A 15,979-nucleotide genomic window follows, 5' to 3' on the forward strand; every position below is an offset into this window, starting at 1 on the left:
GGTGGATGAGAAGTGCCCTTTTTTGTTTGTTTGTCTGAACCATCAAGAATGTCTTCACGCTCCTGAAGGTTCAGGTAATGTGCCTTTATTTACAAATGAAAATGAAGCTTTACATTTCCATTGGTGCTCTATTATCCTGCTTTTCTCTTCTCCAGCCTTACCAGTTCTGCGTTTTCTTTAAACAAACAAACATGCATAGCCTACAGAAGCCACATTTGCACACATGGCACAATTGCTGTCACATAAAACAGAAATGTCTGGGTAATTTGAGAGGAGCCATGGAAAACAAAACATTTGCATAAATCCATGTATGACCAAAAAAAAGATGGGTGGGTGGGTGGCGGGGAGCTCTCGATGTATAGCTCACATATGGAAAGAATGGCATGATTGTTTACTCACTAGTTTTAATGATATTCACTTTCTCCTAATCGTAATGTGGAAAATGTGAGTGCCAGATGTTAAGCCTTCAGCATATAAGCAATGAACACTGGAAGGTCTATTGAAAGAAATTTCTCCTGACATTAAAACATAATGTAATGCTTCAATTTATTAATGTTGTCTCTCTCTCTCTCTCTCTTACTCTTTCTCTCTGGCAAGCAATAGTTTTATTTCCAATTCATATTTCCATATTTTAGAATGGTTCAGCAACAAATTTACATATTTCCTGGAATCTGCAGATATAAAAGCGGTAAAACACACAGAGCATTATTAGATGTAGATTATAATCCATTACTATTGTTTCAATTAGCAATGTAAAAGTGACCTGTAGTGTTTGGATGACCCGCTAATGGATTTAAATGCTTTCAAATATTAATGCAGGTTTTCTAAAGATGAATCCCAAACCCATTATTCCTGGAATAACTAGGAGCTGAAAAGCTGGCAGTGAATGTGCATTATGTGGAGAGGCTCATGGTTAATTAAATGAATACCTAGCATTACACTAGTCACTCTAGTGCTACAAAATTATTTCTCATTGATTTTTACATTCCAAGTCCGTGATTCAATTTACTTCTGCAATTTATGTTGTTCTGTCAATAAAAGAGAGCTTCTTGAAGATGGAAGATTAGGAAAGGATAAAGACATTAAGGTCCAATGAAAGCTACACTTTTCATAAAGATCTCTCTCTCTCCACCCCCACCCCAAACATATTCTATTGAAATATCATTTGTAGGCAGCACTTTGTTATGTATTATTAATACAATTTTTGTTTGCTTCCATCTGCTCTCTTCATTCCTTTTTATAGTCAGGGACTGGAATTTTAGTGACTGCTTCAGGGTGTGCAGCTAATTTTTTTTTTCAGTAACTACTTCTCTCACTATCGAGAACAAAACACGATCAACATAAATCTGTTATTTCATGTTAAATGAACTAGAAGGGCCACATTCACAGAGAAATAAGGCAGGTGGAATTAGAGCACCATATTGAATAAAATATATTTAGGAATCAAAATATTAAAAGAAAATTCAAATAGCTGCCCAGAGTAGACCTTTGGTCTAGATGGGTGGGATAGAAATCCAACAAATAAATAAATAAATTAAATTAAATTAAATTAAATTAAATACATAAGAGATATATTTTTTTAAAAAAAGCACCAATATGATACTATACCCCCCCTTTTGGGGGGGGGGAGTGGTTACTTTAAAGGAAATTTCTTTGGCTTGGAGTCAAAGATTTCCATGCCTTCATGTGGAAAGCACTTTTCCCTATGCAGAGGGACTCACTGATCTTCCTTCTCTCATCTTCAGAATTCTACTCTGACGTTGTAAGTGCTGCAGAACTTGTGATATTAGCACTGATGGTGATGGTGAAATAGGGACACTCTTTCTGCTCATTCACAGGGATCATTGGATCCAAATGATACTGTGCTTAAAATCATGTGGGATTCTCTCTTTACCAGCAATTTAAACAAGGGTCCCTGTGGGTTGTAATTGATCATAATTTTGCACTCTCAAATACAGTTGTGGTCCAGCCCTCCATGCAGGCCAGAGCCATATCTCCCTTTCGTAGGGGAATACACTATATAAAAGCGATTCCATACCCTGCAGAACATGTGCATGTAATTCCATTTCCAAAAACCACTTAAGGGATCTCCCATTTATGGGGTTGCAATATTCACTTCACGTAAGTGGAACTATATGGACTACTTATGTTTCCCTGAAAAATCATTTACTCAGCAGTTACAACTTACCATGCTTAGATTAATGTGAACTAAACAGGCAGCACCCTTTTAATTTCAGAAAGATTAGGAAGGGAGCATTTTGCTTGGCAGAGACAACTGGCTATCTTTCAGAACAGCAGCAGCTCGTAGGAGGCTTCTGAGAGCAAAACAGTATGTCCAACAACAGGCAGAAGAAGATAAGGATGATTACTTCAGCTCATCAGCCATGGTCAGCAATAAGTCAACGTCATAGTTACCAGGAAAGGATGACAAAAATTGCAAGGGAGGGCACTCAGCAGAAAATGAGGGTACCATCATATAGTCCTGAAGACATTTGGTTTCATCTGCTCTTGGAAGCTAAGCAGGGTCAGACATAGTTAGTATTTGGATGGGAGACTACTGCAAAATCCTGGGGCCTGTAATGGAGAGATGTAGTAGCTCAGCGGTAGAGCTTCGCATACAGAAGGGTAGCTTCACCTATATAAAACAGTCCTGTATGAATCCTCAGAGTGGCACAGCCTATTAGAGTTGATCACATTGGTTGGTTGGATCAAATATTTATTGGATGTTAACTGGAGATTGATTTAGGAATACAGTACTGGCTATTACCATTCTGTACTCATTCCCCACTATCTACTGGTTGGGGCAGCCCGATCACTCCACCTTATAGTTGCAATGACTCTGGCTGAATGGACCTCCTGAAAGTTCTTATTAAAAGTATTCATTAAAGGAACAACTGATTGGTAGCTTGGGGGTCTGACCTAATATCATGAGTTACCAGAGCTGAATACTCATAGCTTTGGACAACTACTCTGCTTGATGAATAACCAAGATTTCAGACTGAAGCCTTTGTCTAACCAGTAAAGGAGGACAGGAGCTTGGATTTCACAAGCCAAGGCTAGCCATTGGTTCTTCTCAACAGAAGAAATAATACACAGGAATGAATGACGACCAGAGCGCAGAGTGCGGTCCTCTGAGGATGCCGGCCACAGAGACTCGCAAAATGTTTGGAAGAACAACCTTCAGAACACGGCCAAAGAGCCCAAAAAACCCACAACAACCAATGAGGATTTCATTTCAGTAAGAATTTACCACCATTGCAAATGCCTTCATATTTGTGATGGAAAGAATTTGAGATTTCTTTTTTTAAAAAAAATTATTTGCAAGAATATACTGGCAGATTTTGGGTTTATGCTTTTCTCTATGTACAGTATTCAATTATACTGCTATTGAGTTAGGGTTGCTACTTATGCACCATTCTCCCCCAGGAAACTTCTCAACTTTAAATGTCTATATGGCAGGATGGTACAGTATTATCATCTGAATGCTGAGAACATCTGTATCTGTTGAGTTGGGCCAGTACAAGGTGGACAGAATGCTATGTCAAGCTGTTTTTCAAAATATTACCTATCACTTCTTGCAGTCAATGTGGATATACTTACAGTAATTTTACAAATAAAAAGGTGGGATAGAACCTTTTACAAAGCAGTGCAACCATAAAACAGAGATTTTATGCTCATTTTTAAAAACTTGCTTAACAGCCTCTTTGTGGTTTAATTATCATCTAAGTTCCGGAGATGATTCAGTTACTGGCATCAAAAATCTGACATGTTGGTCCAAGGAAGAAGGGGGAGGAGGAGTAATATTTATCAAAACTATGTTTAACCACTGTGATGGGTTTTAATTGCTTAGAAGATCTCCATTTCAAAAACAGTAAAAAGTTGAAAAGCTGAAAAGATAACCTTTAGGGGATCAACACAAGCAGAATCTGAAGGAATAATGTTCTTCAATACCAAAACAATAGGAACCCATATTGGCGGGATCAGTATCCACAGTTTCAATTATCAGCAGTTTATCACAGCTCTGTGTCAAGCATACAAGGGTATGGGTGTTGTCCCAACCCCTTGTATGTTGTATATAGGGTTCACTGAGTGCTCAGTGGAAGGACAGATCCTGAAGATGAGGCTCCAATACTTTGGCCATCTTATGAGAAGAGAAGATTACCTGGAAAAGAACCTGATGTTGGGAAAGTGTGAAGGCAAAAGTAGAAGGGGACAACAGAGGATGAGATGGATGGACAGTGCCATTGAAGCTACCAGTATGAATTTGACCAAATTCTGGGAGGCAGTGGAAGACAGGAGGGCCTGGCGTGCTGTGGTCCATAGGGTCATGAAGAGTCAGAGATGATTTAATGACTAAACAATCACAACTATCTGTAGTTTCAGGCATTCATGGTAGATTCTGGAACAGATCCCCTGTGGATATTAAATCACCTACAATACATGTTTAAATATGTGCAAACCTAACAATTTTACAGATCAACTGTGATTTCAGTTGTGCTTATTTCTACATGTGGATTGTAAGCTCTGTCAGTTCTCAGAATAGCTCCTTTAGCTGTATTGGAGTCATTCCAGAGAATTGCTCATTGTTCAGAAATGCCAAATAACGACAACTGGACTGCTGCTTCCAGAATCCCACCACTAGCATGGAAACTGACTATGATGGTCTCATGATTCTGGAAGATATACGTAGCACACACACCTCAATACCCTTTCCCATCTATGGAAATGCTTAGAGCTGTATTGAACCTTCATATACTCCAGCATTCCTGTGTCCTGAATTCTTTTTAATCAGAAGTTAAGCAGAATTAAGTAAAGCAGTATCTCCTAGACACACAATGCGTTTGTACTCAAATGTTCCTGTGTACCAACGAAGTCTCCCTAAATACCTGGGAATCTCCAGGTAAGGCCAGCAAATAATTCTGCCTGGAAAACTATTGCAGTCGGACTTGATAATGCGCTAGATAATGGGCCAGTGGTCTGACTTAGTATATAGTAGCCTCTTGTGTTTTCCTTAGATAAAAAGTCCCCCCCCCCCAAAAAAAAATCAACGGATCTGATACAAAGGTACAAGACATTCTGGGAACTCAGATAAAAAAAACAAACAAATAAAAAACCATTAAGCAAAATCAATTTTTTTTTTGCTAAGTTCAGCACAATACATATAACCTTAATTTGTCAATTTGATAGTTTTAAGAATGAGAATTTAATCTCAAACTCGCTTGCAGAAATAAAAAGTAGCTGCAACTCTGTAGGAGCCAGCCATATAACTGTTGTAGAACTCTGTTAATTATGGAGTTCATTTTCAAGTTTTAAATCAAACCAACTTTAGTTTCAGCTGTGACTAAGAAACTAGCATGCAAGGCAGCCTGGAACACTACACTGGGTGCTTATTTACACTTTTAGTGAGTAGTTGGCATTTAATGACAGTCATCACCTCCAGCATTCTCTCATGCTCAGCAAATTTCAGAGAGAATTTGCACATATACTGTTTCTCTTCTATGTTGACTCATCAAGATTTCAAGTATATTTGTATTTGCTGTTTCCTTTACAGAAGTAATGATGTACCTTCAAAGGTATATTGGTGTGGCTTCACAAGAAGCCACATCAATATCAATGAGTCCAGAATCCTCTTCCCCAGATCTGTTTCACAATCACTACTGTAGATTAAAAAATCCCCATTTTGCTCATACGTAAGTGTGCATCTCAGCAGACCTGGAGTTCTCTATTAATAACTCTATGGGTTTCAGCTCAGCTTCTTGATTCATAGCAATTTTTTCTAGAGTTACAGCAGCACTTCCCTCTGCCTTTCCCCCCAATTGTCCCAGAGGGTGAAATTATAGTCTTTCAACTACTTGTCAGCTTGGAGGCCCAGTTAGCTTCACTGGAATTCCCTAAAGTCCAGGTTCTGGAAGGAACAAAGAGCTTAGGGCCAGAACATAGCTCTGAATGCTTGTATGAATGAGCACACAAAGTTTGTCCTAGTTCCTTCCCTCTCAAGAGCTGCAGCAGCATCCAAGCTAATGTAGCCTCATTGAAGCATATGGCTGGATTCGCCAGTGCTGGGCTCCCATTGCAAACCCATAAATCTAGTGAGGATAGCCAACTTCTAGCATCCTCCCACATATCCTTTTCTTCAAAAACAGGCTACAACCCCTTGCTTTCCTCAGTCTGCTCTTTTATCCCCCTTGCCCCTGCTATCTCCAGCTATCTCTAATCAGGATGCTACCTCTCCTGCGGCTGCAGGGACTCCCTCCAGCTGGCCTGATCTTGTAGAAACTCAGCCTCCTCCTGTCTGCCTGTTATCTGCAGGCTGGGGCCAGTTGGCTCACTGGGGGGGGGGGGCACAAATTACCATATACTATTACCATTCCAAATCCTAAGATCCTTTATATGTGTGTATGTGTGAGAGAGTGAATCCATTGATTCAAATGAACATACTCAAGCTGCAACGTACTACACTAAAATAAGTCATGTTTGGAGTACGCCCATTTGAATTAGTGGAACTTGCAAAGGAGTTGACTTACTAAATCACCAATGTTTCAGTGGATCTACTGCATTGTGATCTGCTAAGCAACAGGGTTTCAGTCAGTAAGTTTCAAATCCCAAAGATGGAGCCACGAGAATTAAAGTGGTATCAAACTGCTCTTATTATGCAATATGGATATGCTCCCAGTCTGATGGGGGGGGGGCGCTCAGGGAATAGTGAAGGGAAGCAGTTGAGTTGAAGACAACAGCTCTCAAGGACTCCCTAAGGGGCATGATTACAAAGACAAAAAAATGCAGAAATTCTATCGCAACTTCCACCAAGAGTTACCTTCTTGCTCTTACCACTCTAGGACTGCCTCCTCAAAAACCAATAGATCAGCAGAACTCTGAGACACCCTAGCAGTGGCTGAAACATTGAACCAACCAACACTCAGACAGAATCAACCACACACATATATATACATGTACATATTAGCATACAGTGCAGGGATGGGCAGCCTCTAGCTCTCCAGATGTCATTGGATGACACCTCCCAATTAGCCCTAGCCACCAATGCCAGTAGTGTGGGATGATGAGATTTACAGTTCAGTAACCTCTGAAGAGCATAATTGCAACTATATCTTCCTACCACTGATTTATCAGCCTTCTTACAGACTGCACCTTTAAGAAAGTAAATGCTCCTTGGAAACTTTAATAGTAGATAGAGATTGCCAAATTTGGGGTCCTAGATGTAATACTTCTGAGAGCTGCAGTTAAAGAACATATGGACTCTTTGAGTGTGAACTCTTCTAGAGTCTCAAACATAAGACTATTCAGTCATCTTTGGGCTACTTTTGGAATGGATGGATATCATGCAATTCAAACTTTTAGCACAGTACAGTGGACCCTTGACTTACAGACGGCTTGACTTACAGACTTTTTGAGTTACAGACTTCTCTGGCTGCAAAATTTAGGTTTGTCTTGCAGACTGACATTTGACTTATAGACCAGAAAAAAACCAAAATGGAACAAAAACGGCCTGTTACAGGATTAATCGGTTTTCAATGGACTGTAGGTCAATGGAGACTTGACTTACAGACTTTTTGACTTGAGAACCGCCTTCCAATACGGATTAAGTTCTCAAGACCCCACTGTATAGCATATTTCTCACACTAGCTGAATCCCTGGCCTGAAACTACTTACCGTGTTTCCCCAAAAATAAGACAGGGTCTTATATTAATTTCTGCTCCATAAAATGCATTAGGGCTCATTTTCAGGGAATGTTTTATTCTGTTTCATGTACAACAATCTACATTTATTCAAATGCACTCATGTCATCTTCTTATGGTTTTTGCACCATGGTGGATTGTGGGGTTTCACTTAATTGGGGCTTATTTTGGGGGTAGGGTTTATATTACAAGCATCCTGAAAAATCATACTAGTGCTTATTTTCACTTGGTCTAATTCTCAAAATTTTGGCCCAGTGTTGACAAAGAAGTTACATGCCTATCAGCGTTTAGGACCAATTCACTCCACCCACATTGTCCATCCATAAAGATATGATGTTAAAGTACACTTTTTAAATAACTAAACTATATTATGATAAATTGTGCCAGAAAACAGAGCTCCATCACAGCTTCCCTTAGTGCATTCCTATAGTATACATAAAGGAGTGGGTGGGTTTGTTTGTTTGTTTGTTTGTTTGCTTATGGGGTGAATACTGTATATATCAAATTTAGCCTGAAGAGAGGTGATCATTGTTTAAAGTTGAGAATGGGTGAACACAGAGAAAGAGGGAAGGGGGAGACATTTCTCTTGGTCTGTTGCATCTGATCAAACAGGTATTGTGGGCTTTTGGAGGGAACCCCCCAAAATCTTATTTCTTAGTGTCATAAGTGGGATGGCCATACATACTATGAGCTGTGAACCTTTTCAGTAACCAGCCTCAACAATATGAAATTTATTTTCTCCTTTTTTTCCAGCGGTATCAAGTTAGCATCGTTGATTTTAAATATGTTCCACTTATATCATAAGGTATTAGGCAGCCATGAATAGCTCTCATTTGCCACAGCTTTTCCCCATCCCAAGGTTTAGACTCTGGTTATTTTCCTGGATTATAAAACTGGATTTATTTATTTTTTACAAAAGCATCCTTATCTTGTCCAGCAAAATGTAGAAGAGATTTAGCAGGTTATTTTTTTATTTTTACTTTTTATTTATTTATTTATTTTGTAATGCTGTATAGACATCTCTGGAAAGGAAATCTGACTTTGGGACAGCAACATCTCTGAGCAACAAGTTAATGGAAAAAAATTGCTCTGGAAATTAGCGTTCCGCTACCTGATCTGAGATAAGATTAAACTACTGTGTTGGCTGAAATGTATTGTTGATACGACAGCTTTCAAGTATTACTGTAGCTGCACTTTGCTTCCCTTTCACTCAGAAGAGTGTATTATTCATTAGAATAAATTCACATGCTGTTAAATTCATTCATATAGCCAGAAGCCTATAAAAAGAATATAGACTAAAGAGCAAGTTGAATAATGAGATCTAATCTATGTAAAATAAGCCCCAGAAGAAATGTCCTTTACTTTGATAGTATCCCTTGAAACAAGATCCCCCACTGGAAATCACAATAAAAGGAGCGCTTGGGAAAACTCGCCAGCCAAGCAAGGTTGCTTTTCTCGAAATAATAGCTCCCCAAGCCAAGCGACCTCATGATCCTATGGAGAGTTCTTTCATTAAGGGCAATAAAAATCTCTTGGATCCCCCGAAGTTAAAGGGAAAATAGAGATTTGAGGGGAGCTCACTGTATGGTCTCAACCTTCTTTTTATGTCAATGTACAGATGAAATCTCAGCTTGCAGCCTTAGATAGAAAAGGATCCGAAAGTCCATTGAGAAGCAGACAATGGCCCAGCTCCAGCTTTGCTTCAAACATATTCGACCACGAGTTTCTGCTGTCCTGAGCAGTGGCAGATTGACAGGTCAGGGCATGGTAAGTGAATATGTCGCATGGGGCCCAATCGTCACCATATTTACTAGCTATTTATGAGTCTATTTAAAAGAGCTTATGAGATTTTCACACACACAGCCTGCCCAAAGAGTTTGAAAGGAAGAACAACAAAAAAGTTTTTAGTTTATACAAGTTTTTGAGGGGGAATTTAAAAAATCACTGGATTTTTTTTTCATGCATCGCTTTTAATAAGCACTAATAATGTAAACTGCTTTCAAGAGAAAAACAGACTCTACCGTTCTAAAAGTGAAGAAATAAATCCAGATCACACCAGACTTCTTATTTGATAAATAACTAAAACAACAATCATATAGTCAAAAAAAAGGCCTGTGTTTTGAAAGCAAAAAGCCAATCTTTAATTTTTTTTTTCAAAGAGACAGCACAGGAATCATTTATTTATTTATTTATTTATTTATTTATTTATTTATTTATTTATTTATTTATTTATTTATTTATTAGATTTCTATCCCGCCCTTTTAGACAAAGTCTACTCATTTGTTTCTCTACGTGTAGTTAAGCCCTATCTAGCTCAATGGGAAATAAGGTGTAGCTCATGCTATGGGATTAAATCCAAGTGCTGGTTCCAAGCAGAGCAGACCCAGTGAGCCAATGGAACTTTGATACATGAACAATTATTTATGTCCCATTGGTTTAGTGGGTTCTTTGGCCCTCTCAGAGTACTTGAACTCCAGGCCCACCATAACTACTGCAAGGACTCCAGGAACAGAAGTGGCCATGTCTCCTGAAAGAAGCCTAGAGCTGAAGATTCAGTGATCATCTGATATTGTATCAAATACCCTAGAAATCTGGGCATTTGATACAATACTCATGAAGAAATTGTGTTCTGGGCTGGTCATCTAATGATAATCCAGGAAGAGAACTAGATCACCTATTAAACTGTGCAGCTGGTGCTTAGTTCCTGCTGAAACACTGGTCTCTCTTTCTGTGCTTCATGCTGGACTGCTTTCCTGCTAACCTGACCTGCCTTACTCTGTAAGATCGCTCTTGGTATGGGAGGAATTTAGCTTCATGACAGAAATAAGTGATAGCTCTACTAAATTATTAAGGCTGCCTCCACAATTGACATACATGGGATTATGCATAAGACTGCAATCTGAACCTTAGGTGTTATAAACCCTATTGGTATATGTCAAGATAAATGTGTAGGACTAGCTTTGTTCCATCTTAAAGTGATTTTCCAAAGGTAGGTAAAGGTAAAGGTTCCCCTTGACATTTAGTCCAGCCGTGTCCGACTCTAGGGCACAGTGCTCTTCCCTGTTTCCAAGCCATAGAGCCAGCGTTTGTCTGAAGACAGTTTCCATGGTCACGTGGCCAGCGTGACCAGAACGCTGTTATCTTCCCACCGTGGTGGTACCTATTTATTGCATTTTTACATGCTTTCAAACTGCTAGGTTGGCAGGAGCTGGGACAAGTGACAGGAGCTCACTCCGTTGTGTGGAAATGATCTTACGACCGCTGGTTCCTCTGACCTTGCAGCACAGAGGATTCTGTGGTTTAACCCGCAGCACCACAACATCCCTGTTTTTCTAAAGGTACAGGTATGTGAATCTGTTGAAAAAAACACACGCACATTGTTCAAAATTAGGGAGCACCATATGTATATATGTAGGCATCCTTCAGTCTCGAGAGACTATGGTATCGTGCTCTGTATGGAGGCCTTGGAACAGTGTCTTGTGTGGCTGAGAAGGCCAATTCGAGAGTGACAATCCCTTCCACACTGGAGACAAATCCAATCTGTCCCCTGTCCAGCTCCCTGGTTTTGCTTGTTTCGGGACTGCCTCTTTGCCTCGGTCTGCTGTACAAGTGTCTCTTCAAATTGGGAGAGGCCATGATGCACCGCCTGCCTCCAGGCTGAACACTCAGACGTCAAGGTTTCCCATCTGTTGAGGTCCATTCCTAAGGCCTTCAGATCCCGCTTGCAGATGTCCTTGTAACGCAGCTGTGGTCTCCCTCGGGGGCGGCTTCCCTTCACTAATTCTCCATACAGGAGATCTTTTGGAATCCGACCATCAGCCATTCTCACGACGTGCCCAAGCCAACGTAGACGGCGCTGTTTCAATATTGTATACATGCTGAAAATTCCAGCTCGTTCTAGGACTACTCTATTTGGAACTTTGTCCTGCCAGGTGATACCAAAAATGCGTCGGAGACAACGCATATGGAAGGTGTTCAGCTTTCTCTCCTGCCGTGCACAAAGGGTCCAGGACTCGCTGCAGTATAGGAGTGTGCTCAGGACACAGGCTCTATAGACCTGTATTTTGGTGTATGCCGTCAACTTCTTATTAAGCCATACTCTCTTTGTGAGTCTAGAGAACATGGTAGCTGCTTTCCCAATGCGTTTATCCAGCTCGACATCTAGGGAGAGAGTGTCAGAGATTGTTGAGCCAAGGTACACAAATTCATGAACAACCTCCAGTTCTTGCATGGAGATAGTAATAGAGGGAGGTGAGTCCACGCCCTGGCCCATGACTTGTGTTTTCTTCAGGCTGATAGTTAGTCCAAAGTCTTGGCAGGCCTTGCTAAAATGATTTATGAGTTGTTGGAGGTCTTCAGCAGAGTGGGCAACAATGGCTGCATCATCAGCAAAGAGGAAGTCCCGCATGCATTTCAGTTGGACTTTGGTCTTCGCTCTCAATCTAGTGAGATTAAAGAGCTTTCCATCTGATCTAGTCCGGAGATAGACACCTTCTGTTGCAGTTCCAAAGGCCTGCTTCAGCATGACAGCAAAGAAGATCCCAAACAGGGTCGGCGCAAGGACACAGCCTTGTTTTACTCCGCTTCGGATGTCAAAGGGATCTGATGTTGAGCCATCAAAAACTACAGTGCCCTTCATTTCCTCATGAAAGGACCTGATGATATTAAGGAGTTGAGGTAGACATCCAATCTTGGGAAGTATTTTAAAAAGTCCATCCCTGCTAACCAAGTCAAAGGCCTTTGTGACATCTATGAAGGCCACAAAGAGTGGCTGTTGTTGTTCCCTGCATTTCTCCTGCAACTGTCTGAGGGAAAATATCATGTCGGTGGTGGATCTATTAGCTCGAAAACCACACTGTGATTCTGGATACACTCTGTCTGCAAGCACCTGAAGTCTCTTCAGCACAACACGGGCCAGCAGCTTCCCTACCACGCTGAGAAGAGAGATACCACGGTAGTTATTGCAGTCACCCCTGTCGCCTTTGTTCTTATACAATGTGACGATGTTTGCGTCCTTCATGTCCTGTGGTACTCCACCTTCTCTCCAGCAAAGGGAGCACCATAAAAATATAGTAATTTAATTTGCCATAAGCTTTTGTGAACTCCAGCCCACTTCCCCTGATGCATGCTGTATTATTGAATTGCCAGATACCTTTTTACGTGCTTGGGTGTGGTGGACATAGAAATACAATAAGGTACAAACATTCATGATTATCTCAACAGTGGTCTATAAGACCATCAAGTCTAACCTCCTGGTCAATGCAGGAATCCAAATCAAAGCAGTTCTGACAGATGGTTGTTTATTTTATTTTATTTATTTAGTTGATTTGTACCCCGCCCATCTGATCTGTAAGACCACTCTAGGCGGCTTCCAATATAACATTAAAAAAAAATAACATAAAAAGCAATCCCTAGGAAATAACAAAGGCATCCTCACATAGGTAAGCATGTTTGGTGTTGAAAATTCACTTTCAGTCTAGGATATCAAGCTCTCTGTCCTGCCATACACATATGATGTTGCCCTTCACTCTATTACACTAGGTGAAATGCAAATACTTTTGGCTAAGCTAACTAAATTTTGTGTAAGAGAACATCTGGTTATTAATTGTACAGAGGCCAAAGGAATAGTCTTTGGGAAGAAAATCCATTTATGGAAACTGAATGATAAATCTATTGAGCAGATATAAAATTACAAATATCTTACTTTTTGTATTCTCGAAGGCTTTCACGGCTGGGATCTGATGGTTGCTGTAGGTTTTCCAGGCTGTTTGGCCATGTTCTGGAGGTTTTTCTTCCTAACGTTTCACCAGTTTCTGTGGCCAGCATCTTCAGAGGACAGAAGTCAGAACTCTGTCTGTGCTCTGTCTGTGGTCTGGCGAAGAGTTAGGAAGAAAAATCTTAAGAACACGGCCAAACAGTCCGGAAAACCTACAACAACCATCTTGCTTTTTGTTTCAATCTTAACTTTATGGAGACAGGCAAGTGTATGCGGGTGGGTGGTTTTTTTTTGGGGGGGGGTTGCCAGCCTATACGGATAATATATATAATCACACTCTGTTCATTTCCTTCCATAGACAGGAGTGATCTTGGCAGCCCTTGCAGTTACGATGAGGTGTTTGGTAAGAAAATAGTCCTCAAATTAACATATAGGGCAGAGCTGTAGGGATATACAAAAACCCCTGTTCAAGAGCAGGTCAAGAACTACTTCATAAGATATCTCCTAACTGTTCCCAGAGGCACACTTGCTGCACATTTAAGGATCAGTGTGTGTCTTCTGTGCCATCAAGTCAGAATTGACTTTGTTTTTGTTAGTCATTAAGTCGTGTCAACTCTTCATGACCCTATGGATCAGAGCACGCCAGGCCCTTCTGTCTTCCACTGCCTCCCAGAGTTTGGTCAAATTCATGTCGGTATATTCGATAATACTGTTCACCCATCTCATCCTCTGTCGTCCCCTTCTCCTCTTGCCTTCACTCTTTCCCAACATCAGGACCTTTTCCAGGGAGTCTTCTCACTTCGATACATCACTACTGGAGAACCCATAGCTTTGATTATGGCCAAACAGCCCGGAAAACCCACAACAACCTTCATGAGAAATAAAATTAGCTAATAAATAAATAAAATCAAAAGGAAAAAAAAAGATGGAGGACAGTTCTACCCTAAGATCTATTTTTCTATCCTAAAATCTCATTTAGGCCCACTAAATCTAAAAGATGACAAGCTGTTGATTTAACATTAAGCAATTCATTCAGTGGATCTCTTCTAGATGAAAATAACAGTTGGACTTAGGTTCAAGAGTTTGGTCAGGGTACTAAGTATTCATTGCTGAAGGGAATTCTGTGCCAGTCCCTCACAGAGCTGCCATTCACAAAGTACCCTGAGGAGAAGAAATGATTCAGTTTAATTCTGTGGTGTCGACGTGGTCTTGGAGATTGTGATGAGGAATTATTTTCTACTAGCACTTGGCTAAAGGCGTCATGCCAATGGGAAGTCTTATTATTAATATAAATTCTGAGCTTAGAAGGACAAATTGTAATGGTTTCTGGGGTATGAATCACAGGCAAACAGCACCCTATGTCTCAAAATAAAACTGAAAGCACACCATTTCTTAGAAGACATTATTTGGCAGCTATTGTATTTTAGTCCATAATGTCATTAGACACTTAAAGAGTCATGAAACAAGATATATAAATGGTAGCTTATCAGAGCAATGCTGACACTGTAATAAAGAAATTGAGTAATTAATATCAAATATATTGTTTTCTACTTGACAGAGTGTGCCGCTCAAGAGTGTTATTATATATGCGTGATTCTATAGCACCCATCAATGTAATAGCCACTAAGATAATCACATATCTTAGGTGCTGCAAGCAATAGAAGGCTGAACAACTGCAGGACCCAAAAAGGACAAGTCTTTTCTTGAGAAAGGCAGTTCCTTTGCAATACTTCTACTTTATGTTGGAAAAAAAGGGCACGACTTTTAAAAAGAAATGAATCAAGTTTAATTTGGTTAAGCGAGCCAAACTCTATTTGGGGTTGCTTTGAAAAGTGTCCAGAAGCTTCAAGTGGTCTAGAATGCCTTGGATGGACCGCTGATTGGGAGAGGTTACAGGGAACAAGTGACATGGCATTCTTGTTACAATAGATTCCCTGGTTCACTCTTTGTTTGCAAATTGCTAGAGAAGGCTCGGTTGGATCTTCCTTCTGCGTTCTTCCATTGGCAAACATCATTTTATTCAGGCAGACCTGGAACACGCAAACTATTTTTGAAGTGGGTTTAGTTAGTTCAGTGCTGTTAGCATCAATGTTACTTCAGAGCCTCTTTAAAGACACTTTCAAGAATATCTCCCTCCTGCGATAGATCTTTTGACTCATAATGTCTAAATCTGTAATTTTGTTAGCTGTCACCATCTGTTTCTATCCCCTTAGGTTATTTGATGTATGTGTTTCTTTCCTTCCTGGTTGTGGGTGGGATATTTTTTTTTTTACTTAGTTGTGAAGTGTCCAGAGTGTTGAATGTATTGAATGTATGCACACAGTGGTTCAAGTTTAGTATATAAAAAAAACACGGATTGTGAATGGTGTTCTCCCTTGTATTTGCCAGCAGTTTAAAGATATGTTCACTTTATCTTGGTAAGACGTTTAGAATGTTTACTTATAATGTATATGTAGAATAAACTAAACATGCTTAAAACATTTGTATTTGATATAGGCTTGTGTACCTGACAGACTTATCACTGTTTTATAACATACTTTTATCAGACATAGTAACAGACAAATGGTCA

This window comes from Pogona vitticeps, chromosome 4, assembly GCF_051106095.1.
Source record: "Pogona vitticeps strain Pit_001003342236 chromosome 4, PviZW2.1, whole genome shotgun sequence".
Taxonomy (NCBI): Eukaryota; Metazoa; Chordata; class Lepidosauria; order Squamata; family Agamidae; genus Pogona; species Pogona vitticeps.